This window comes from Dysidea avara, chromosome 1 (genome assembly GCF_963678975.1).
Source record: "Dysidea avara chromosome 1, odDysAvar1.4, whole genome shotgun sequence".
Lineage (NCBI taxonomy): Eukaryota > Metazoa > Porifera > Demospongiae > Dictyoceratida > Dysideidae > Dysidea > Dysidea avara.
Genome location: NC_089272.1, coordinates 23940090 through 23965127, shown reverse-complemented (window position 1 = coordinate 23965127; position 25038 = coordinate 23940090). Strand labels below are relative to the sequence as shown.

The 25038-nt window shown below is 36.8% G+C and overlaps 2 long non-coding RNA genes across 2 annotated transcripts; one reads left to right on the top strand and one right to left on the bottom strand.

The window, feature by feature from the left end:
- Positions 1 to 10089: 10089 nt before the first annotated feature.
- Positions 10090 to 11974, bottom strand: LOC136249157 (uncharacterized). The gene is made up of 3 exons (XR_010698100.1): positions 10783 to 11974; positions 10637 to 10726; positions 10090 to 10551 (listed from the first exon to the last, which is right to left on the bottom strand). It is a non-coding gene; the product is annotated as an uncharacterized lncRNA (long non-coding RNA).
- An 8783-nt stretch (positions 11975 to 20757) lies between these two features.
- Positions 20758 to 21488, top strand: LOC136249577 (uncharacterized). Its single transcript, XR_010698270.1, has 3 exons — positions 20758 to 21142; positions 21198 to 21278; positions 21351 to 21488. It is a non-coding gene; the product is annotated as an uncharacterized lncRNA (long non-coding RNA).
- Positions 21489 to 25038: the final 3550 nt, after the last annotated feature.

Below are 25038 nucleotides of genomic sequence, written 5' to 3'. Positions count from 1 at the left end.
ATGATAAGAAATAGCTCTGTAAAGCTAACTATAGGATTGTGCTACACTAATTTTGCAACCTTAAGTTCTTGTATCATGGCGGCCAACCAACCTGATACACATCCCACATATACGTACATGTATGAAGACACAACCAGTTCAAATTAACATGGAGTTATATTTGGAGGCAATGGAAATGGGGATCACATAATGAAATGTGGAGATACTTTCCAGGAAGGAATTATGTATGTGTACAGCATGTGTCGATCAGATATTTATTCATTAAAGTTTCTTAGTAATGTAAGTTTAATTTCATGCTTCGCACCATATAGTGTACTAAATATATGGACAATAGCAGGCATTAAACTACAACAAATATCTTCTTGTACTTTGATTACAGAAGAACACTTCAGCAGCTCTTCTTTGGTGAAGATACAACCGTAAGAACACTGCAGTCACATCAGCATACCACCACTTCTCAACACATGACGTATCCAGCTAATGGAGACAAGTAATTATAAATTATGTAAACTCTACATAGTTAGCTAGGAATCAAAGGTGCCTATAACATTATGTTAGAGTTATACATATTCTATTGCACATCTTACATAATTAGAAACTTCGGTTGTGTCTTTAGGGTTGAAGCTAAAAGATGATTTGCCAAATGTCAGTGTACCGGGAATAGCATGTGCCATTAGAAGTATGGAGCAGCTCATAGTTAAAGATGAACTACCTACAGTTAATATAAATGTAAGGTAACACATACATGTAGTACAATGTGATACACAAATTGCGTACTAATGCTTTCAGTGGTATCCTCATCATCTATTAACACTTATTGTATATCTTCATTCTCTGTGTTCCACTGAAAGCTGGTCGGCTGTACTTGAACTGTGCCTGAATCTGAAGTGTCAGCAACAACTACAAAAATACACACAACATTTCAGCCAACATTGCTACATTGCTATCAACACAAATTATAAATATAAATGAGCCCAGCAGCTACATTCCTAATAGTGTATGCTGATTTCACATTAAACCAACCAGCTTAGCACCTCATATGCTGAAGAACTAACCAAGTACAGCAGTGTTAATACCTTTATTTCTAGAGGCTTGCAAATAGGCAGTACCATGGGAGTTTTCAACTAATTGAAGTCTTCATCTGCTGCTATCTTCAGTTAAACATAATTTCCAAAATCCTGATGAGGCATCACTTGTACTAAAAGTATACAAATATGTAAAGTAACTATGTACGTATGTAATATCTAAATACCTTGTTGACAAAGTGTCAAGAATACCTTCCTCATTCACAGATCACATCAGACATGATTCAAGTAATACTTTATTTATTTAACCTCCTTGGTTACCATTTTCCATTCATTTACTGAAGCAACATTGTGTCCTGCTAGAGCAGTTACATTTAGATGATCATTTTCACTAGTTCACTCTGAAGACTTTGTATGATAGTCTGCCATAATTTGCTGGGTAAGTAACATAAACAAACAGTAATGTTGTTAACTGTATACTGTATATACATTTCCTTGTGAAATAATCTGGAAATACTGTTTAAAACTTTCTTTTACGACATCCAGTTCACTATCTGCTATGCTTCTCATATACGAATCACAAAAGGTAACTAGTTGCCTATAGTACAGTACAGTGTGGTTAGGAACACTAATACAACTACATGCACTTTATAAAACAGTTTGAAATTGTATAGCCACCTGCTTGTTAGGAATTAGGATTGTCACTACCATGAACACTGCAATGAATAGGTAACTCTTGCTTGTGCCACCACTGCTAAAATTGTAATCCTTTATAAAATTATATAGCCACCTGCTTGTTAGGAATTAGGATTGCCGCTACCATTAACATTGGAATGAATCGGTAGCTCTTGCTTGTGCCACTATTGTTAAAATTGCAAGCCTTTATAAAACAGTTTGAAAATGTATAGACACCTGCTTGTTAGGAATTAAGCTTTCCACTACCATTAACATTGGAGTGAATCGGCAGCTCTTGCTTGTGCCATCACTGTTAAAATTGTAAGCCTTAATAAAACAGTTCAAAATTGTGCAGCCACCTGCCTGTTAGGAATTAGGATTGTCACTACCATTAACATTGGAATGAATCGGTAGTTCTTGCTTGTGCCACCATTGTTAAAATTGTAAGCCTTAATAAAACAGTTCAAAATTGTGCAGCCACCTGCCTGTTAGGAATTAGGATTGTCACTACCATTAACATTGGAATGAATCGGTAGTTCTTGCTTGCGCCACCATTGTTAAAATTGCAAGCCTTTATAAAATAGTTTGAAATTATATAGCCACCTGCTTGTTAGGAATTAGGATTGCCACTACCATTAACATTGGAGTGAATCGGTAGCTCTTGCTTGTGCCACCATTGTTAAAATTGTAAGTCTTTATAAAATAGTTTGAAATTGTATAGCCACCTGCTTGTTAGGAATTAGGATTGCCGCTACCATTAACATTGGAATGAATCGGTAGCTCTTGCTTGTGCCACGATTGTTAAAATTGTAAGCCTTAATAAAACAGTTCAAAATTGTGCAGCCACCTGCCTGTTAGGAATTAGGATTGTCACTACCATTAACATTGGAATGAATCGGTAGCTCTTGCTTGTGCCACGATTGTTAAAATTGTAAGCCTTAATAAAACAGTTCAAAATTGTGCAACCACCTGCTTGTTAGGAATTAGGATTGTCACTACCATTAACATTGGAATGAATCGGTAGTTCTTGCTTGCGCCACCATTGTTAAAATTGCAAGCCTTTATAAAATAGTTTGAAATTGTATAGCCACCTGCTTGTTAGGAAATAGGATTGCCACTGAATTGGTAGCTCTTGCTTGTGCCACCATTGTTAAAATTGTAAGCCTTTATAAAATTGTACAGCCACCTGCTTGTTAGGAATTAGGATTGTCACTACCATTAACATTGGAATGAATTGGTAGTTCTTGCTTGTGCCACCATTGTTAAAATTGTAAGCCTTTATAAAATTGTACAGCCACCTGCTTGTTAGGAATTAGGATTGCCGCTACCATTAACATTGGAATGAATCGGTGGTTCTTGCTTGTGCCACCATTGTTAAAATTGCAAGCCTTTATAAAACAGTTTGAAAATGTATAGACACCTGCTTGTTAGGAATTAAGGTTTCCACTACCATTAACATTGGAGTGAATCGGTAGCTCTTGCTTGTGCCACGATTGTTAAAATTGTAAGCCTTAATAAAACAGTTCAAAATTGTGCAGCCACCAGCCTGTTAGGAATTAGGATTGTCACTACCATTAACATTGGAATGAATCGGTAGTTCTTGCTTATGTCACCATTGTTAAAATTGCAAGCCTTTATAAAATTATATAGCCACCTGCTTGTTAGGAATTAGGATTGCCACTACCATTAACATTGGAATGAATCGGTAGCTCTTGCTTGTGCCACGATTGTTAAAATTGTAAGCCTTAATAAAACAGTTCAAAATTGTGCAGCCACCTGCCTGTTAGGAATTAGGATTGTCACTACCATTAACATTGGAATGAATCGGTAGTTCTTGCTTGTGCCACCATTGTTAAAATTGCAAGCCTTTATAAAATTATATAGCCACCTGCTTGTTAGGAATTAGGATTGCCACTACCATTAACATTGGAATGAATCGGTAGCTCTTGCTTGTGCCACGATTGTTAAAATTGTAAGCCTTAATAAAACAGTTCAAAATTGTGCAACCACCTGCCTGTTAGGAATTAGGATTGTCACTACCATTAACATTGGAATGAATCGGTAGTTCTTGCTTGCGCCACCATTGTTAAAATTGCAAGCCTTTATACAATAGTTTGAAATTGTATAGCCACCTGCTTGTTAGGAAATAGGATTGCCACTACCATTAACATTGGAATGAATTGGTAGCTCTTGCTTGTGCCACGATTGTTAAAATTGTAAGCCTTAATAAAACAGTTCAAAATTGTGCAACCACCTGCCTGTTAGGAAATAGGATTGCCACTACCATTAACATTGGAATGAATCGGTAGTTGTTGCTTGTGCCACCATTGTTAAAATTGTAAGCCTTTATAAAATAGTTTGAAATTGTATAGCCACCTGCTTGTTAGGAAATAGGATTGCCACTACCATTAACATTGGAGTGAATCGGTAGCTGTTACTTGTGCCACCACTGCTAAAATTGTAAGCCTTTATAAAACGGTTTGAAATTGTATAGCCACCTGCTTGTTAGGAATTAGGATTGTCACTACCATTAACATTGGAATGAAATGGTAGTTCTTGCTTGTGCCACAACTGCTAAAATTGTAGGCCTTTATAAAATAGTTTGAAATTGTATAGCCACCTGCTTGTTAGGAATTAGGATTGCCACTACCATTAACATTGGAATGAATCGGTGGTTCTTGCTTGTGCCATCATTGTTAAAATTGCAAGCCTTTATAAAACAGTTTGAAAATGTATAGACACCTGCTTGTTAGGAATTAAAGTTTCCACTACCATTAACATTGGAATGAATCGGTGGTTCTTGCTTGTGCCATCACTGTTAAAATTGTAATCCTTTATAAAATTATATAGCCACCTGCTTGTTAGGAATTAGGATTGCCACTACCATTAACATTGGAATGAATCGGTAACTGTTGCTTGTGCCACCATTGTTAAAATTGTAAGCCTTTATAAAATTGTACAGCCATCTGCTGTTAGGAATTAGGATTGCCACTACCATTAACATTGGAATGAATCAGTAGCTCTTGCTTGTGCCACCATTGTTAAAATTGTAAGCCTTAATAAAACAGTTCAAAATTGTGCAGCCACCTGCCTGTTAGGAATTAGGATTGTCACTACCATTAACATTGGAATGAATCGGTAGTTCTTGCTTGTGCCACCATTGTTAAAATTGCAAGCCTTTATAAAATTGTATAGCCACCTGCTTGTTAGGAATTAGGATTGCCTCTACTATTAACATTGGAATGAATCGGTAGCTCTTGCTTGTGCCACCATTGTTAAAATTGTAAGCCTTTAAAAAAAATTGTACAGCCACCTGCTTGTTAGGAATTAGGATTGCCGCTACCATTAACATTGGAATGAATCGGTGGTTCTTGCTTGTGCCGCCATTGTTAAAATTGCAAGCCTTTATAAAATTGTATAGCCACCTGCTTGTTAGGAATTAGGATTGCCACTACCATTAACATTAGAATGAATCGGTAGCTCTTGCTTGTGCCACCATTGTTAAAATTGCAAGCCTTTATAAAATTGTATAGCCACCTGCTTGTTAGGAATTAGGATTGCCGCTACCATTAACATTGGAATGAATCGGTGGTTCTTGCTTGTGCCACCATTGTTAAAATTGTAAGCCTTAATAAAACAGTTCGAAATTGTGCAGCCACCTGCCTGTTAGGAATTAGGATTGTCACTACCATTAACATTGGAATGAATCGGTAGTTCTTGCTTGTGCCACCATTGTTAAAATTGCAAGCCTTTATAAAATTGTATAGCCACCTGCTTGTTAGGAATTAGGATTGCCTCTACTATTAACATTGGAATGAATCGGTAGCTCTTGCTTGTGCCACCATTGTTAAAATTGTAAGCCTTTAAAAAAAATTGTACAGCCACCTGCTTGTTAGGAATTAGGATTGCCGCTACCATTAACATTGGAATGAATCGGTGGTTCTTGCTTGTGCCGCCATTGTTAAAATTGCAAGCCTTTATAAAATTGTATAGCCACCTGCTTGTTAGGAATTAGGATTGCCACTACCATTAACATTAGAATGAATCGGTAGCTCTTGCTTGTGCCACTATTGTTAAAATTGCAAGCCTTTATAAAATTGTATAGCCACCTGCTTGTTAGGAATTAGGATTGCCTCTACTATTAACATTGGAATGAATCGGTAACTGTTGCTTGTGCCACCACTGCTAAAATTGTAAGCCTTTATAAAATGGTTTGAAATTGTATAGCCACCTGTTTGTTAGGAATTAGGATTGCCACTACCATTAACGTTGGAATGAATCGGCAGCCCTTGCTTGTGCCACCACTGCTAAAATTGTAGTGTAGGCCTTTATAAAACGGTTTGAAATTGTATAGCCACCTGCTTGTTAGGAATTAGGATTGTCACTACCATTAACGTTGGAATGAAATGGCAGCTCTTGCTTGTGCCACCACTGCTAAAATTGTAAGCCTTTATAAAACGGTTTGAAATTGTATAGCCACCTGCTTGTTAGGAATTAGGATTGCCACTACCATTAGCATTGGAATGAATTGGTAGCTGTTGCTTGTGCCACCATTGTTAAACTTGTAACCTTTATAAAATAGTTTGAAATTGTATAGCCACCTGCTTGTTAGGAATTAGGATTGTCACTACCATTAACATTGGAACGAATCGGCAGCTCTTGCTTGTGCCACCACTGCTAAAATTGTAAGCCTTTATAAAACGGTTTGAAATTGTATAGCCACCTGCTTGTTAAGAATTAGGATTGTCGCTACCATTAACGTTGGAATGAATCGGCAGCTCTTGCTTGTGCCACCACTGCTAAAATTGTAGGCCTTTATAAAACGGTTTGAAATTGTATAGCCACCTGCTTGTTAGGAATTAGGATTGCCACTACCATTAACATTGGAACGAATCAGCAGCTCTTGCTTGTGCCACCAATGTTAAAACTGTAAGCCTTTATAAAATTATATAGCCACCTGCTTGTTAGGAATTAGGATTGTCTCTACCATTAATGTTGGAATGAATTGGTAGCCGTTGCTTGTGCCACCATTGTTAAAATTGTAACCTTTATAAAATAGTTTGAAATTGTATAGCCACCTGCTTGTTAGGAATTAGGATTGCCACTACCATTAGCATTGGAATGAATTGGTAGCTGTTGCTTGTGCCACCATTGTTAAAATTGTAACCTTTATAAAATAGTTTGAAATTGTATAGCCACCTGCTTGTTAGGAATTAGGATTGCCACGACCATTAACATTGGAATGAATTGGTAGCTGTTGCTTGTGCCACCATTGTTAAAATTGTAACCTTTATAAAATAGTTTGAAATTGTACAGCCACCTGCTTGTTAGGAATTAGGATTGCCACTACCATTAGCATTGGAATGAATTGGTAGCCACTACCATTAGCATTGGAATGAATTGGTAGCTGTTGCTTTTGCCACCATTGTTAAAATTGTAACCTTTATAAAATAGTTTGAAATTGTATAGCCACCTGCTTGTTAGGAATTAGGATTGCCACTACCATTAGCATTGGAATGAATTGGTAGCTGTTGCTTGTGCCACCATTGTTAAACTTGTAACCTTTATAAAATAGTTTGAAATTGTACAGCCACCTGCTTGTTAGGAATTAGGATTGCCACTACCATTAGCATTGGAATGAATTGGTAGCTGTTGCTTGTGCCACCATTGTTAAAATTGTAACCTTTATAAAATAGTTTGAAATTGTATAGCCACCTGCTTGTTAGGAATTAGGATTGCCACTACCATTAGCATTGGAATGAATTGGTAGCTGTTGCTTGTGCCACCATTGTTAAATTGCAAGCCATTATAAAATAGGTTGTTAAATTGCAAGCCTTTATAAAATAGATTGTTAAATTGCAAGCCTTTATAAAATAGTTTGAAATTGTACAGCCACCTGCTTGTTAGGAATTAGGATTGCCACTACCATTAACATTGGAATGAATTGGTAGCTGTTGCTTGTGCCACCATTGTTAAATTGCAAGCCATTATAAAATAGGTTGTTAAATTGCAAGCCTTTATAAAATAGATTGTTAAATTGCAAGCCTTTATAAAATAGTTTGAAATTGTATAGCCACCTGCTTGTTAGTAATTAGGATTGCCACTACCATTAACATTGGAATGAATCGGCAGCTGTTGCTTGTGCCACCATTGTTAAATTGCAAGCCTTTATAATATAGTTTGAAATTGTATAGCCACCTGCTTGTTAGGAATTAGGATTGCCACTACCATTAACATTGGAATGAATTGGTAGCTGTTGCTTGTGCCACCATTGTTAAATTTCAAGCCTTTATAAAATAGTTTGAAATTGTGCAGCCACCTGCTTGTTAGGAATTAGGATTGCCACTACCATTAGCATTGGAATGAATTGGTAGCTGTTGCTTGTGCCACCATTGTTAAATTGCAAGCCTTTATAAAATAGATTGTTAAATTGCAAGCCTTTATAAAATAGTTTGAAATTGTATAGCCACCTGCTTGTTAGGAATTAGGATTGCCACTACCATTAACATTGGAATGAATTGGTAGCTGTTGCTTGTGCCACCATTGTTAAATTGCAAGCCTTTATAAAATAGATTGTTAAATTGCAAGCCTTTATAAAATAGTTTGAAATTGTATAGCCACCTGCTTGTTAGGAATTAGGATTTCCACTACCATTAACATTGGAATGAATTGGTAGCTGTTGCTTGTGCCACCACTGTTAAAATTGTAAGTCTTTATAAAATAGTTTGAAATTGTATAACCACCTGCTTGTTAGAAATTAGGGTTTCCACTACCATTAACATTGGAATGTTGTTAGGTTCAGCCTTGCCACCACATGCATATAAATTTGCATAATATATAAGCTGTAGCCAATTCTTAGTGTATGCCACAACTGAAAAATAGCCGCTTGTTTGTAAGGATTGCTAATACCAGTAGCTCTTGCTTGTGCCACCACAATTATTAACTGTATAATGGTTTTTCTAAGTTTTTGCTTGTCACCACCTGTTGAATAATAGCTAGCTGCTACCACTTGTGTATAATAGCCATCAATTTGATACTTGTATGACCAGTTTGGAAGAGATCACCACAACTATAAAAAAACTGTAGCCACTACTTAAATATTGTATTTCTTCTGTTTGACAGACTTATTCCTGCTTTAAAGCCACCAAACTATGGTTACCACAACTTTGATAGCATTTGCATCAGTATCTAAATTGATTCATAATTCTGATAAGTTTTGCTTGTCACCACCTGCCACCAGTTTAGCCACCAAATAGCTAATCTATTGACCCAGTTTAGTTTGTGTTTATGAATAATACATAGCTGCAGGCTTGCCTTCACCTGTTGTTTAGCAGCCATCAACTATTTGTTTACCAGGAGGAGATGAATGATTTATAGCCACTTCACCATTGAATTCTTTAGAATTGAAAACATTACTCTTAAATTGAGTTGCGTTTATGCCCTTTAAAGTTTTCACAATACAAATATGGCTCCCACCTTGTTTGATAGCCACTGACTAAGTATTTGATTGGATTTCCCACCTTATGAAATTCTCACCTCATATCTTGAGGTGTTAAATCATTTGAAAATTCAGTAAACGTACTTTAATTTCAAAATTACTGTCTTGCTCCCACATAATTCTGCATAAAATACCAGCAGTAGAAAGGAATATGGCTCCCACCTTATATTTGATAGCCACAGACCAAGTATTTTATTTCGTTTTGTTTGATTGAATTTCCCACCTCATGAAATTCTCACCTCATATCTTAAGGTGTTAAATCATTCAAAAATTCAGTTAACAGCTGATACATATCCTCTAGGTTGACAGCTGATATTATTTTTCACTTTTGTTTTTACTACTTTAATTATAACAATAATTCATTACCTATAGCTACATAGTTGTCTAATTTAAAAATGCTCACTATTCCCTTAAGTGATGTGAATACACCAAACTGCATTGGAAGAGTGGCTGGCTGCTGAAACTTCAATGCGTGACCCTGCAGGTGATAAGTAGATGTAACTGGTGTCAGGTATGTCAATACGATTCTGAATTATTAACATAGTAATAGTTTTAGTTGGTCTCATCAGCATAGTAGAGTTGGCCAGTTTAGTATTTCTGTAACACTTGAGTGGTAGAAATAATGAAACCTTACAACACATCTCTGTGTACTGACTCAGTGCTAGATATATCCTTTTGCATGTGTGGTGCCCAAGCATACTCCAAAATTGGAGACTATATATAGCAGTTGGCCTTGACAGATACTGGACAATCCTAGAGGTTGCATTGTAGAAAACTTTGTTAGCTTTATTGGTAACTTCTCAAATATGTTGTGACCATGATAGTTTGGAATCAATAACTATGTCTGAGTATTTTGTGTGTTCTATTTCACTATAACTTAATTGTGTAAAATGTATTGAAAACGGATAGGATTATGTTAAATGACTTGGTTGCACACTTTTCTAGTGTGTGTGGGTCCTGCAGGAGAAGTGACAGTCTTCTTCTTCTGAATGGGTCTGTAAAGAATGACATCATCAGCATATATATAGTCTGACCGATGAGATGATATTATTAGGTAAGTCATTTATGAATCGTAAGGGGCCAGCACAGTGTCCTGTTGGATCCCAGATGTTACGTCAACAGGGTCAACGTTTACTATTACCCATTGATGTCTCTCTGAAAGAAACTGCTTTAACCATTCTAGAAGGTTGCCTCTAATGCCATAATGATGCAACTTGTAATATAGGTGTTGGTGAGAAACTGTATCAAACACCTTTGAGAAATTCAGCAGGTATTGCTGGCAATGAATCATGTCTGTGTGATCCTTCATCCTAGTTGCTCAACTTCCAAATGTTTGTTGTAATACAAGTCCACCTGTAACAAAAATTGTGTATTACAGTTAACAGTGAATATTCATCACACAACATGGAATGTATACATGGTTTATATTATTACGCACCTACAAGTGGGTTGAAACTACTTGTCATTGATGTATGATGACTGACACATTCTGTTTCACTTAGCTTGTGCCTGTTAGTTCTGAAATAATCTATATCAAAATAGCAACAGATGAATTCACATCTACTACTAACACAAAATCCTTACCTTTGATTTGCATCAAATAATTTGTTTTGTTCTCTACTCTGTATTGACATTTCAATCCAAGAAACTCAACATTTCCAGCAGGTATAATCAGAATTTCTTGTTAGGTTTTACTCCAAAATCTTCTGATTATATAAAGATGTAAAAACATGACATCTTCAGGTTAATCTAAAGATGGACAAATCTTGAATATCTTCAGGTTTCAATTAATCTAAAGATGGACAAGCTGGATATCTGTTACATTTTAGCAGGTATGTCCAGTCATTATGCCTTTATTGTTAACATTGACATTGTACACTTGTAACCATCCTCTGATTACTATAAGCAAATCGTGAACATATCGAGTGAGAAATCATGACTCCACCACAAACCAAGTCTGTAGCTCTGTACAAGATAACTCTAATAAAATAAGCTCTTCACCATTTTTTTTTTTCTTTTTTTTTTTTTCCAAGTAACCATGGATGGAAAAGCTGGATATCTGTTACATTTTAGCAGGTATGTCCAGTCATTATGCCTTTATTGTTAACATTGACATTGTACACTTGTAACCATCCTCTGATTACTATAAGCAAATCGTGAACATATCGAGTGAGAAATCGTGACTCCACCACAAACCAAGTCTGTAGCTCTGTACAAAATAACTCTAATAAAATAAGCTCTTCACCATTTTTTTTTCTTTTTTTTTTTTTTCCAAGTAACCATGGATGGAAAAGCTGGATATCTGTTACATTTTGGCAGGTATGTCCAGTCATTATGCCTTTATTGTTAACATTGACATTGTACACTTGTAACCATCCTCTGATTACTATAAGCAAATCGTGAACATATCGAGTGAGAAATCGTGACTCCACCACAAACCAAGTCTGTAGCTCTGTACAAAATAACTCTAATAAAATAAGCTCTTCACCATTTTTTTTTTCTTTTTTTTTTTTTTTTTCCAAGTAACCATGGATGGAAAAGCTGGATATCTGTTACATTTTGGCAGGTATGTCCAGTCATTATGCCTTTATTGTTAACATTGACATTGTATACTTGTAACCATCCTTTGATTACTATAAGCAAATCGTCAACATATCGAGTGAGAAATCGTGAAATGCAACAAAAAGCATTTACTATAAACCTCCACCACAAACCAAGTCTGTAGCTCTGTACAAGATAACTCTAATAAAATAAGCTCTTATGTACAACACCACATAATGCATCACCTTTTTTTTTTTTTTTTTCCAAGTAACCATGGAGCAAATAATTTACATGTATAGCAATACATCAATAGATTGTGCCTTGATGTATAAAAGCTGACACATTTGGCAAAACCATATCTTAATTGTGTAGTAATCTCTTTCAACAGCCAGTTTGTCTTGTGTTTGCATGTGTGTATGTGCATATGTCCATATCTTAATTGTGTGGTAATCTCTTTGCACAGCCAGTTTGTCTTGTGTTTGCATGTGTGTACGTGTATATGTCCATATCTTAATCGTGTGGTAATCTCTTTCAACAGCCAGTTTGTCTTGTGTTTGCATGTGTGTACGTGTATATGTCCATATCTTAATTGTGTGGTAATCTCTTTGCACAGCCAGTTTGTCTTGTGTTTGCATGTGTGTACGTGTATATGTCCATATCTTAATTGTGTGGTAATCTCTTTCAACAGCCAGTTTGTCTTGTGTTTGCATGTGTGTATGTGCATATGTCCATATCTTAATTGTGTGGTAATTTCTTTGCACAGCCAGTTTGTCTTGTGTTTGCATGTGTGTACGTGTATATGCACTTGAGTATGTACCTTAATCTTGCTAATTGCTTGGAGACAATAGTACATATTTCCATTTAATTGATGCATGTCATACATATTTTGTACATGTGGTTTCCAAGTTATATTAGCATAATTATGTATTGTTCCTCACGGACCTGAGCAAGGAAGAGCAACCTTGCCATTTGCTTAGAATGTAAGAATAATCTTTTGTAGTTTCCATTTAATTGATATGTTGTACAGTACGTACATGCGTGAATTTAGACAAGGTATAATGATCTTGCCAATTGTTGGAATAAACATCTTGTTCTGTTTCTTTATGCACTTGGGAAAGGTCATGCAACCTTGCCAATTTTGCTTTTGTGCACCAACTTGTCCTTAGCATGTGTGTGTGTGTGTGTGTGTGTGTGTGTGCTGGTGTGTTCTTGTAGAGAGGATCTGGTCATGGCTGCTAGGATACACAAAGTAGCTGGTGAGATTACTAAGACAAAGCTGCTAGTTGCTGGGATTGGTCTCACTGAATATGACTTGGTTCCATTAGTATTGGATGGTATGTAGTTGAAGTGATTAATCAGTTTAAGCACTTGGCATCATTGGTTGAAACATGTGGTGGAGTAGCTGGTGAGGTTAGTTGTAGGATTGCACAAGCTTCCAGAGCATTCGGCAGTCTTGTTTACTGCATCAGATTTCACACTGGAGACTAAGAGAACAGTGTAAAGATATGTTGTATTGGAAGTGTTATTTTATGGTGCTGAAACATGGGCTCCACCCTAGAGTTGGTTAGTGAGTTGGGTAGGTTTCACTGGAGATGTATACGTTGCATTTTGGGTATTAGTAGACCTAAAGGAGTACCTCACTATTGCTGAGCTAGCTGGCAGATTTGGAATGATTGAGTCTATTGGTGAAGTGTTAACATCGTATATATCGAGATGGTTAGGACATGTTGTCCAAATGCCTGACATAAGGCAACCCAAGAAGCTATTGTTTGGTTGGCTCCCTCAGAAGCACCCTGCTCATGATGTCAATTAAGCTCCGTTGGTGAGACAAGGTCTGTCAGGATATGAAGAAGTATTGAGTAGATGAGTCATCTTGATATAAAGTAGCCCGACATCATACCAGATGGAGAATTTATTGCAATGAAGGACTTGATCAGCATGTGATGGCTCCACCTTTGAACAAACCCTCAGAAGCACCCTGCTCATGATGTCAATTAAGCACCATTGGTGGGACAGGTCTGTCAGGATATGAAGAAGTGTTGAGTAGATGAGTCAACTTGGTATAAAGTAGCCCGACATCATACCAGATGGAGCATTTTTTGCAATGAAGGACTTGATCAGCATGTGATGGCTCTACCTTTGAATAAACCATTTATATGTACCACCTGTCATTGATTGTTTCAAAGGAAGCAAGACATTATAAGGCACAGATGTACTACCACCTGTCTTCGTCGTTGACAAAGAGGACACATCCTCTGTTGGACAGCATCATCCCAGGATGTCTGGCTTCAAATTCAGTTCCAGTTCAAGTGTGTGTGTGTATGTGCGTGTGTGTGTGTGTGCATGCATGCATGCATGCATACATGCATACATATCTGGCTTGACCATTGTAGTGCTTTCCAAGAATGTAACATTTGTGTATGCATTTGGGAAAAGTACCAACCTTACTCCCTGGAGTTATCATTTGATCAGTGTATCCTGTGTACGATAAGTGTTGTGTTTGTATAGTGAATGCATGTGTGCATTTAGCTTGCCAATTGGGTAGAATTACGTCCTTTGGCAGCATCTCATAGTTGCACTAAGCAAACTCTTGCCATATTCATTGTATGAGCTATTGCTCATAACTAAGCATATCCTAAATGGTTAACATAGCAGGGACAAACATTTGTCTTTTCTGCAGTATAATTAAAATGAAAAATCACAGAGACTGGAAAACCATTCCTAGGTTTTGAATGAATAACACCGCGGTAAAGTTATTAAGTATTAAGAGACTAATTTTCCAAAGCAGTCAGTGCCATTAAATAATTCATTGTATGGTCACCCTGAAAGTATTTACAGAAGAAGTCCTGTAGTCATGATGAAAGATTTAAGTGTGTTGCGTATGCATATGTGTGTGCATGTGTATAATTGCATATTCAGGTTTGCAAGCAAAGATGCACAGGTATAGATAAAGCCAAGGAAACTGTATCAGTGTGAACAGTGTTGCACTGTATCTGTGTGTTGTGCCATAATATAAATGCTGGGTAAAGGTGCACTGCATATGTGCATCTGTGTATGTGTGCAAGTGGCTATGAATTAGTTTTCTGAGAACTTTTCACAGACTACTGGTTAGATAAAGAAAAATATTGCTAGGTGCTCATGGTTATATATGGCTGGAGGTGATAACATACAATGATGAAACACACATGAACTATTCTTTAGAATAACCATGCACAAAACTACAGACTTGACATGTCATGGAAATTCACAGGAACACTCTTGATACACACACAAAACCCACAAAACATGATCAACGTATGCTGTTGTTATAATTAGCCACTTGATCAACTTTAAACTGTGGTATAACTCAAACAGTCAATCAGATAGCTTGGTAGTGAGCTAATGAGATAGTAAAATTGACTCAGCTTAGTCAGACCTTTCATTGTGTAATCTGATTCACAATATAGTTCACAATATTATGTTTATAGTTGCCACAAAACAACTACCAAGCTGTACAATAGTTGAGATATGAGAACTCAATACATACAGTCATTCTTGTATCCATAATGACATAACATTGACACCTGCATCTTCAAGAAATGTAGCTTAGAGATCAAACTTGAACCATTCTGGAAAAAGTTACATATATTTGTATGTGGAACTTGCATGGTCTAGTGTTGGTCTTGCAAGGCTACAAAATATGCTGTTGCCTGTTTGTAAATGGAAATCATTTTAATGTACACTAAGTGGGAGAGTGATGTGCTTTGGGGGACTCCAGATTACGCTGATGCTGACAGCCATGTAGAACATGTTTTTTTTTTAAATACAACACTCTATACTTTCTGTGTCAAATACAACACTCTATACTTTCTGTGTCAGCAACATTTAATTATTTGGTTCAGGATGCTGTAGGATGATAGGTGACAGTCAGACTCTTGACCTGCATAATTCCATGCAGATATTGCTTTAAAATTGAAGATGCTTCATATCTGAGTGGTGAATAATGTGCTCCGTACTGCTAAGGTTACACCACCTGTTTTCCTACACCACCAGTTTTCCTAGAAGAAAGGCTGTAGCAATCTATCCAATTACTGACTTATTTGTTGTAGTAAAGTTAGCAAGTCAGAACAGCTCTTGTTGACATGGGTTGAGCAAAGATTAACAGCAGTGTAATTTCTGCAGCACATGCAGTGTCTTAACATGACTGGTGGAATACCATCTAGACCAGGAGACTTGCTAGGTCTAGTGTATTTAAGTCATTTAATGAGAATTTACATTTTCATTTGTGAATGCTGAAAGCAACTAATTGGATATTGACAACTGCTTTGTCAAAGTTGTCAGTTAGAGGTTTACTATTATCAGATGACACCAACATGATCTCTTTTTTTCTTCCCTGTATAATAGTGTTCAAAGTCTACCCAGTTTGTCTCAACAGTTATAGAATTTCTGTTGGAAGTGATGATTCCTTAGTCTGTCAAAGGCACCTCTGCATTTTAGCCTTGTAATCAAACATTTCTGGTATGACTGAAACCACAAGATCCAGAGTATGACTACTGTGAGTGCCTTATGAATTGAGTTGTATAGTAATTTACTGTGTAGAACTGATTAAAAGAGTATAAGTACACAAATAATTATATATGCAAATTAGTTCACAGAGAATAGGTATGAGGATAAACCATCTTCACATTTTCCAATGAATGTAGGAATGGCTTTGCTACAAATATTGTGTTCCTTCCAAGACAAGTCCTCATCAATCAGATGTATTTTGCTGTATCCGCTGACCATGGATTGATAATGTTTATGTAGGTCTTTTTTTTTTCTTTTATAGGTAAATGGATACATTTAGACGGATAAAGCTTCGTTTGCCCACTTCCACATGTCATATCATTTACACAGATGAGGAGTTGAAGTGGTGCTAGTAACGGTGTTTTGCCTTCAAGTAGAACTGACTAAACAGTTCATCAAATTTTTATCCAGTATAAAAGTAAAGTGGTATCCAGTACATAATTTTCAATGGGAAACTATCAATTGTTTTGGATCCGTGTGAAAAGCATGTTAATTTGTGTTCTGGATGTTGCGGTTGGACTAGTGAGTATAAATAAAGAAATACAAATGATGTGTTCCCACAAGGATCTGCTCTATTTATTTTATTTGTAGAATGCCATGATGTGCTGCTTTTCAATCTCAATGGAATTTTCCTTGGTGTAAAGACTGAAAGATCGATGAAGGTAAGCAGTAACATTATTTCGTACACTGTTTCATTCAATAATCTAGGAGGAATTCCATCTGGACCAACTGCTTTGTTGCAAGTATAATTTATGTTGTAATGATGGATATCCACATATTGTTGATGTAACATTATTGTCACAAATCTTTAATACATTTTTTGTATTGTCAATAATGATGATGTATACTGTGGGATGTAAGTATGACAGGTCTTTGTATTTCTTTTTTTTTAAAAGATTTCGACAAGCTGATTTGATTGTATGGTGAGACCATAATACAATATATACAGTTTGTGCAGTAAAAGTAACTGCTATCATTTGATTGTTTAATACCAAAGATATATAACATTTTTTACTGCTCCTTATAAGGAACATAACCATTATTAATTGCAGCATATAATGTTTACCTAAGCATATCATTGCTGACCTAGAGGTATGTACACAGCTACAGATGTGTACATGTATTAAGTACATTAAGGTAAAGTCACAGCAAATATATGGAGAATAATCTTGTAAGAACCTGTTGTTACTCAACAGTACCACTCAAGGTTGTGATGCTACCATCTGAAACACTACATGATTAATACTATTAACAATAGGTTGTAATAACTACTTATATTACTTGTAATAAAACATGCTTTGGCTGGTGGGAGTTGAAAGCAAACTATTGTTAAGTAAATTTTCAATAACCCCTTTTGGTTTAGTACACAGCTATGTGTATACACCGCAGAAGGTTCTGCAGTGATTTATTTATGTAAGGAATTTGTACAATAATTGCATGCCAGCTTGCAGAGCAGAGTTTCACTTGCTGGTAGTAGTGGTATACAGGACATGAATACTTGGCCTGTGGTCAATGATCACTTTTGACCCATGCAGGTGGGAGCCAAATACTATTATAGTTGTTACCATCAAATTGCCAATTGTAGTGTAGCAAGTTAAGGTTGTTAAATAAATGATAATAGGCCAAAGATCTTTGACCATGTCTATATCCACTTTCTCTCCAGTGTTAATCTAGTAAGTGAGATTGTTTTTTTTCTCGTAAATCACTCCATTATAGTCCTGCATCTATTCTATGTCTTTTACCAAGTGAGGATTTAAGATTGGGACACAGTACACTAAGGGTAATGTTTGGTACTGATCTGTACTTAAAACTATAAACTTCCCAACACTTGATCGGCTATATCACTATACTATGGTGTGATGATGATCTTACATGACAGAATTAAAATAAGTGCCACAACTTTAAATGTGTGTCAATGTTGGATCCATGCAGTGTATACTGCTTTGATGTGAAAATGTAGACTTGAGCTCATATTTGGTGTAATCCACATAATGAAATGTTTTGCTCTGTTAGTTATGGGATCTGGGTTGGGGTAACGGACAACTGAAGGTGGTGGAAAAACAGGGATGGTGGCAACACACAAGGTAGTTGGTTGGTGGTGACAAGGTTTGTGTTTGGTGGGCTAAGCCCAAAGGTTATCTGCAAACCTGGGTACTTCATGATCGGTGTAATGAACATTTTGTTTATATGGGTATATCATCTATTTTATACCACAATTATTACATTCATAAGGAATAAATGCAGTTGTCACAGTGATAGTCTACCTATAATAAGAAATTTATATAGTTGTGAAATAATTATGCAGACAAGTATTACTTGCTGCTAGCAATATACATGGTCCATAATCATTCATTAGTTGTCCCAGGTGGGAGCTAATGATATGACAGTATTTTTATAGTTTATGATTAATGTTAGTTTAATAAACTTTGGTTAGTGGCATGATAAAAGTGGGAGCCATATTGAATGGTACGTACACTGCAGTTTGTACATTATTATATTGGTTGGGTGGCGACTACATGAAGTAGAGGATCACACAGGACATATTTGCTTGAGGTTACAATGATGATCTATATTGTCCCTTTTGATATATTTAACAGCTAATTTACATTTTATATACTATACGGCAAGTTCATTATAACTTATGAAATAAAATATTGATCCAACAACTCTCCATATTTGATCCTTTGGAGATATAATGCAAAGACTGTCCTCTGCTACTGGGCCCTTCATCCAGTTGCGGAGTAAGATGTTAGACTTGTTTGTTTTTGTGTGTGTATGTGCTGTACACTTATGAAATATATACATATTATGTAACATACTTATACCGTTGGTCAGAGGATATTTATACACAGTACATGTTGGATGGCCATGGGTGGCATTATCTTTTCAGTCAGAGGATATTATACACTATACATGTTGGATGGCCATGGGTGGCATTATCTTTTCAGTCAGAGGACATTATACACTATACATGTTGGATGGCCATGGGTGGCATTATCTTTTCAGTCAGAGGACATTATACACTATACATGTTGGATGGCCATGGGTGGCATTATCTTTTCAGTCAGAGGACATTATACACTATACATATTGGATGGCCATGGGTGGCATTATCTTTTCAGTCAGAGGACATTATACACTATACATGTTGGATGGCCGTGGGTGGCATTATCTTTTCAGTCAGAGGACATTATACACTATACATGTTGGATGGCCATGGGTGGCATTATCTTTTCAGTCAGAGGACATTATACACTATACATGTTGGATGGCCATAGGTGGCATTATCCTTTTGGAATTGATATTTATTATCATGTTACTTTATACATGTATATGTGTAGGTGGCTTATTTCTGTATATAGATGTGAAGGTGGTGTGGCATTATATATGTATCTTCTGCCCTTTAAGTGTGAGGTATATATTTGTCTAACTCATTTAGGAGACAAATATATAGCTCACGTGATGGCAGCTTATACAATACCTTGTGTAGTAGATGGTGGCCCTTCCAATCTGTAGTGGCTGCACTCTCTGGTGACAGGAAATTTCTTCTACAGTAGTGGCTAGGGTAATCCTTAGCTGGCACTTTATAGTGAGATACAGCATCAGTAGATGAGATCTGTAATAGAATAAAAGTTGGCACACATCTTCTTTATACATTGATGTAGAATTTAGCATTCAACCCTTAAACCAACATGCCCATTTTAACAAAATGCTTCTAAAAAGGCATCATGGAGGGAATTAAAATGCTGAATGTAGGTCAATAAGATATAGAATGCGTGTACTGACATGTTTTAAGCAATGAAATACCAGTCAGGGTTAGTATGTTACAACCTGTTGATAGTTATAAGCCTAGCAAAAATCTTGCAGAAAATTGCACACAAGATAGATAACTGCAGGTAGCAAATTATTTTAAAACTTACGTAGTTAAGTATTCTAAGGTTTTTAATGCCTTCTTTATAGATTCATTTAAAAGAGTAACCCTTAAAGTCACACAGTCAAGAAAACTGGATCTAGACTTAATATATATGCATTATGACTGGTGATAGCCCCTCACATGCTGCCTCAAAAGAACAAATAGCCATTGTCTTGCCGTAACATCTAAATGTGTGCCTTATGATTACTTGCTGAGAAATGAAGTTGTCTGAAGGAATTAGTAAGTACGCAAGCAGAAATTTTTACCTAATAGAAAGAGTAGAATTCGTAGTAACTTATTGGATGCATTTTTGGTTGCATTGAAAGAACTTTTGGGCTTGGCTATACCACCAAGACAGTATGAAGGTATTGTAAGGCTGGTTTATGGTTAGTGAGAATGTCCAAACTTCTATGATTCCTAATATACAGTACTATCGTATTGTAGTGCAAGAAAATACACATAAGAAAGATTCATGCAATTACCTAGATGTTATAAAACTTACATTGTATGATTCCAGTAGATCACTTGATTGTTCCGACATATGGTGGCATGAGTCATAAACCTGTGTAGGTAGGAACAATTAAAATGATGCTGTGTCTTACATCCAAGAACACACATTATAATGGTACTAACTAACCACAAGTATAATAAAGACTCAAGGTTTCCCATTACACGCATGCCTATGGGTCTGGTGGAATACGCAGCTCAGTTTTTTGACTTTGACAACTTACAGCAGGTAAAATTGGCATAAATTGATTAATATCAACTGTACCATTACGTCACTTGTCCAACTGATTACTGTCAATGGTTACAGACCATGTATTGTAACTTCGGTGAAAAATGAGTCAAACTACATCGTGGACCTATATGGTGTGCAACTAGAGAAAAAGGAAGTTCTTCAAAGGAGCAACTACTTCTGTACCATGCAAGCAAAGGACCATGGAAGTATGGCAGTGTTTCAACAATGATATTGCTACTATGTGATATGGTACATTTATAGGCTCTAGTCAATGTACCAGCAATTTCTGAGAGGAGGTCTATTATAACTACATGTAGAACAACACTAGATCCTCAGATACAGGTATATGCCTAAACTGCATGCTCATGTGGCTATATGTTGTGAAAACTTCATAATTTTTTCCCTTTTTCATAGTTGAATGTTCTAGACGAAGCAGTTCAGCATAACCCAAATGCTTGGTGGTGGCTAAAGGCTGATGGTTGCGACACAAATAAAGGGTTAAAAGAATCTTCTAGGCTTGAGTGGAGTGGTGATGTGGATCTGGCTGATGGCTTGCTATTAGAAACATACAAGGACTACAGAAAGTGACTGGAGACTGCAGAGAATATTGGTTTACATGGAGACAATGTGGTACAGGAACTTGCCAATGCCTTGGACACAATAAACAAGGATTTAAAATTCCTGCAGTCTCGTATGTGGTTGTAGTTTCACTACCATTTGTTACTATGTGTTATCCCTTGTAGAGATAATCAAGTTCAACAATGAATACTCAGAGAAACTTCAGTCTCATGTGCAAAAAGAGAAAGATCTGATTATTCTGTCATGGAAGGTCAAGGAATTAACTGAGTTAAATGAAAATGGAAGGCAGTTGCATAGGGACACCACCTCTTTGATAAACAAAGTAGAAGAATGTGCTGAAGATAACATACCATCCCAGTTGTGCTCATTCCACCACAAATTAGTTAGCTTCATTAAGGGTGTCAGATGACATCAGCACACTCCAGCCACACACATCCTAGCCTTCATTATCAGTACTGAAGACTGCAGGAGAAAGCCCTATGCTCTCCCTGTACGGTGTATCCTGTATGTAGGAGTGAGTGATGCTAACATTCGTGAACTTGCCAATAAAATCATTACTGAAATGGTCAAACGAAAAATGAATGTTGCAGGTATGTACTTAAATCTTACATGCAGAAAATTTTTGTATTTGTATATACTTCTAGGATTCACAACAGACGGAGAGTGTAACTCACTTCGAACAAAAGGGAATACACGGCCACTCTCAGTTTTCCAAATTCGTGCTGATTCAAGAGCAAAATTCTCACGCATGGGTTTCCAAAAAATGGTCAAGATGGTTACTGTTGTTTGTAAGTCTCTATTAATCATTCATTAAACAACTACGTATGTGTATTCAATATACAAGGTAGACAGTTGGTTAAAAGAGTGTTATGCATAACAATATAAAAGAAAATATTTGTATAAAATATAATATCAATGCAGGCAGCAAAGAAGGAACATATCTGCTGAGCTGTGCAATCCTGCCATCAGTGCTGAATTACTTGGTGAAATTGACAGTTGGCATGCTCAAGGAACCACTGTTGATGATGGTATTGAAAGACTGTGGCTGAGAACAGTTCCTCCTGGCTATACTATTCACAGTTGGATTGAAGGTGCAGTGCTTAAGTGTATTTTGTATGTTGTAAATCCTGTATTCAGGAAAGCATGAGAAAAGAGCTGAGAAGCTTCGCTCCATTCTGGCACAAATGGAATATAAATACCAAATAGAAGTTTTCAATGCACAAGGCATATCTTTCAAAAAGCATTTACATGTACCCGAGATCCATCCAGTCACTTACATATCCTGCACTGTCTGGAATCCGCAAACAAAGTGTGGAGGACGCTGAACGGTTGTTTAGCCCAGGTCTTGTATTATGGATGGAGAATAAGGGGTATCATCATGAAGCAGAATACTTCAAGCATGTACGAAATTGGAGGCGAGCTTGTGATGAGAGAGGACTAACCAATGATCAGGGAAGTGAGTTAAATGCTGGATTACTAAACTATATCCTGGATGATCTTATGCCATGGCATAAAGAAGATGGCTTAAGAGATTTTAGTTTGTTAGAAGTTAACCGATAAGCAATTCATCTACAAATACAGTCCAATAGAACTACCTGTATCACATTGTATATCTAAGGAGTGTCAGTGGAGTCAGAGGATTCAGTAGGGAGACACTTGTAGCTGTTGTGGCTAACATTGAGTCCAGAGAGTGGAGAAAGCAGTTTAATTCTGAACATGGCTTGCCTACTGAACATCCTCGAGCAAGTACCACAGACGATGTTGAATGTTTCTTTAGTCTGTTGCATGATTGTGTAGGGAAGGACTTTACATTGAAAGAGGTATGTCACAGGTTGGGTTACTATTCACAATAATATTGCATTTTAGGTGTTTTATGGTTGGTGAAAAGTAACCGAGGAGTTTTTAAAGAGAATGGACCCAGAACTCCACTATTACTATCATACGTCCAAACACAGCTGCTATTATGAAGACTTGATGCCAGAATTTAGTGTCCAACCAGTGAAGGCAAAATTGAAGAAGTTGCCTCGATTTGAAATACTTGGGGAAAATAACAGAATAACTTTTTCTGTTCGTGGTGACTCTTCCATTCGAGCACAGTTCCACAATATCCCAGTAAATCTCCCTCCTCCTCTTGTTACACACAACCCATGCACTCATGAACATCATATGCTATGACACATCAGAATTGAACTTGAATGATACTGATAAAATTGTAAATTAAACTGAATAAGTTGTAGCACGGCTCCTTTGTACACTAAGTGACCAGTCACCATTTAGAGTGATATGAATACCAGTATACCAGCCAGGAGAACTGAAGTGGATATGGTACTTGATATAGTCAAATGATACATCTAGTATCTTTCCATCATTAATTGCACGGTGTACCTCATCTGTTATCTCACTGACAACATAACCGATTCGTTGCCAGCCCGAATTATCTTGACACATGAAAGCAATTGCCTTGGAGTCATGTTTATTGTCTGGTTCAGGTTGAAACTTGACTGGCAGTTTGATACCATCGTCTAGTTTCTTCCTTGCATATTTCAATGTATCCTGGTACCTCTTTTCCTTAGTGACCCCAATACACTTAAAAATAACTGTATGAGTAATTGCAGGAATTGCATCATCTTTTGAGCTGCTGTCATCAAGTGGTGATTCTGAACTATATGTTGAACCATCGACAGATGGTGTTGTACTTGAGTCTCCCACCCAAATCCAGTTCCACAAGACAAAAAACCTTGTCACCTCCAAACAAGTTATACTAAGAAACATCTACAGCAGATCAAGAGAATTCACTGGCCTAAAAGTTAAACAGTTATGTCCATATAATTATAACATGAAATGTAATACACCTCAATTATAAGGGTAGCAGGTAGAGTGTGGTCTAATACTGCACAATCGCTAGTAAAACCATCAAATACTTCTAGGTCTCCTCCACAGTTCACCCATTGTAGCTTCACCTCCGTTAGTTTTGCGCGAATTACAGGGAAGCTTGGCACAACATATTCAAATGTAATACCCTTGCTTAGAACTGTTATAAATGTCCACACATCGCCATCAGACTCCTCCACTTCGTAATCGCTACCAGTAGTGGATTCCGCCATCTTGAACTGATCTTAGCAAAACTATGCAAAATGTCCAATTAACTGTTATAAATTTTGATAGCGCTTGTATTGCTTCCACCCTCCTCTGGTCTGTGCAATTGATCCAGTCACCCTGAAAAATGAACAGTTCCCATTTACAAAAGTAGGGAAGCCATATTGTTACCACAAATTGACATCTTCAGTTGTCAGCAAGCACAAAGGAGGACAAAGGTAAGTCCATGTTGCATATGATGTATGTACTGTGGTATGCCAAAAGCGCCTGTCCATCAAACACTAAAAAAAATTTTAAAAAATTTAAAAACCCAAACCCTTTGCCTTAGTCAATGTCAAGTTAAGGTATCAGGCAGGCAGGCAGGCAGGCAGGCAGGCAGGCAGGCAGGCAGGCAGGCAGGCAGGCAGGCAGGCAGGCAGGCAGGCAG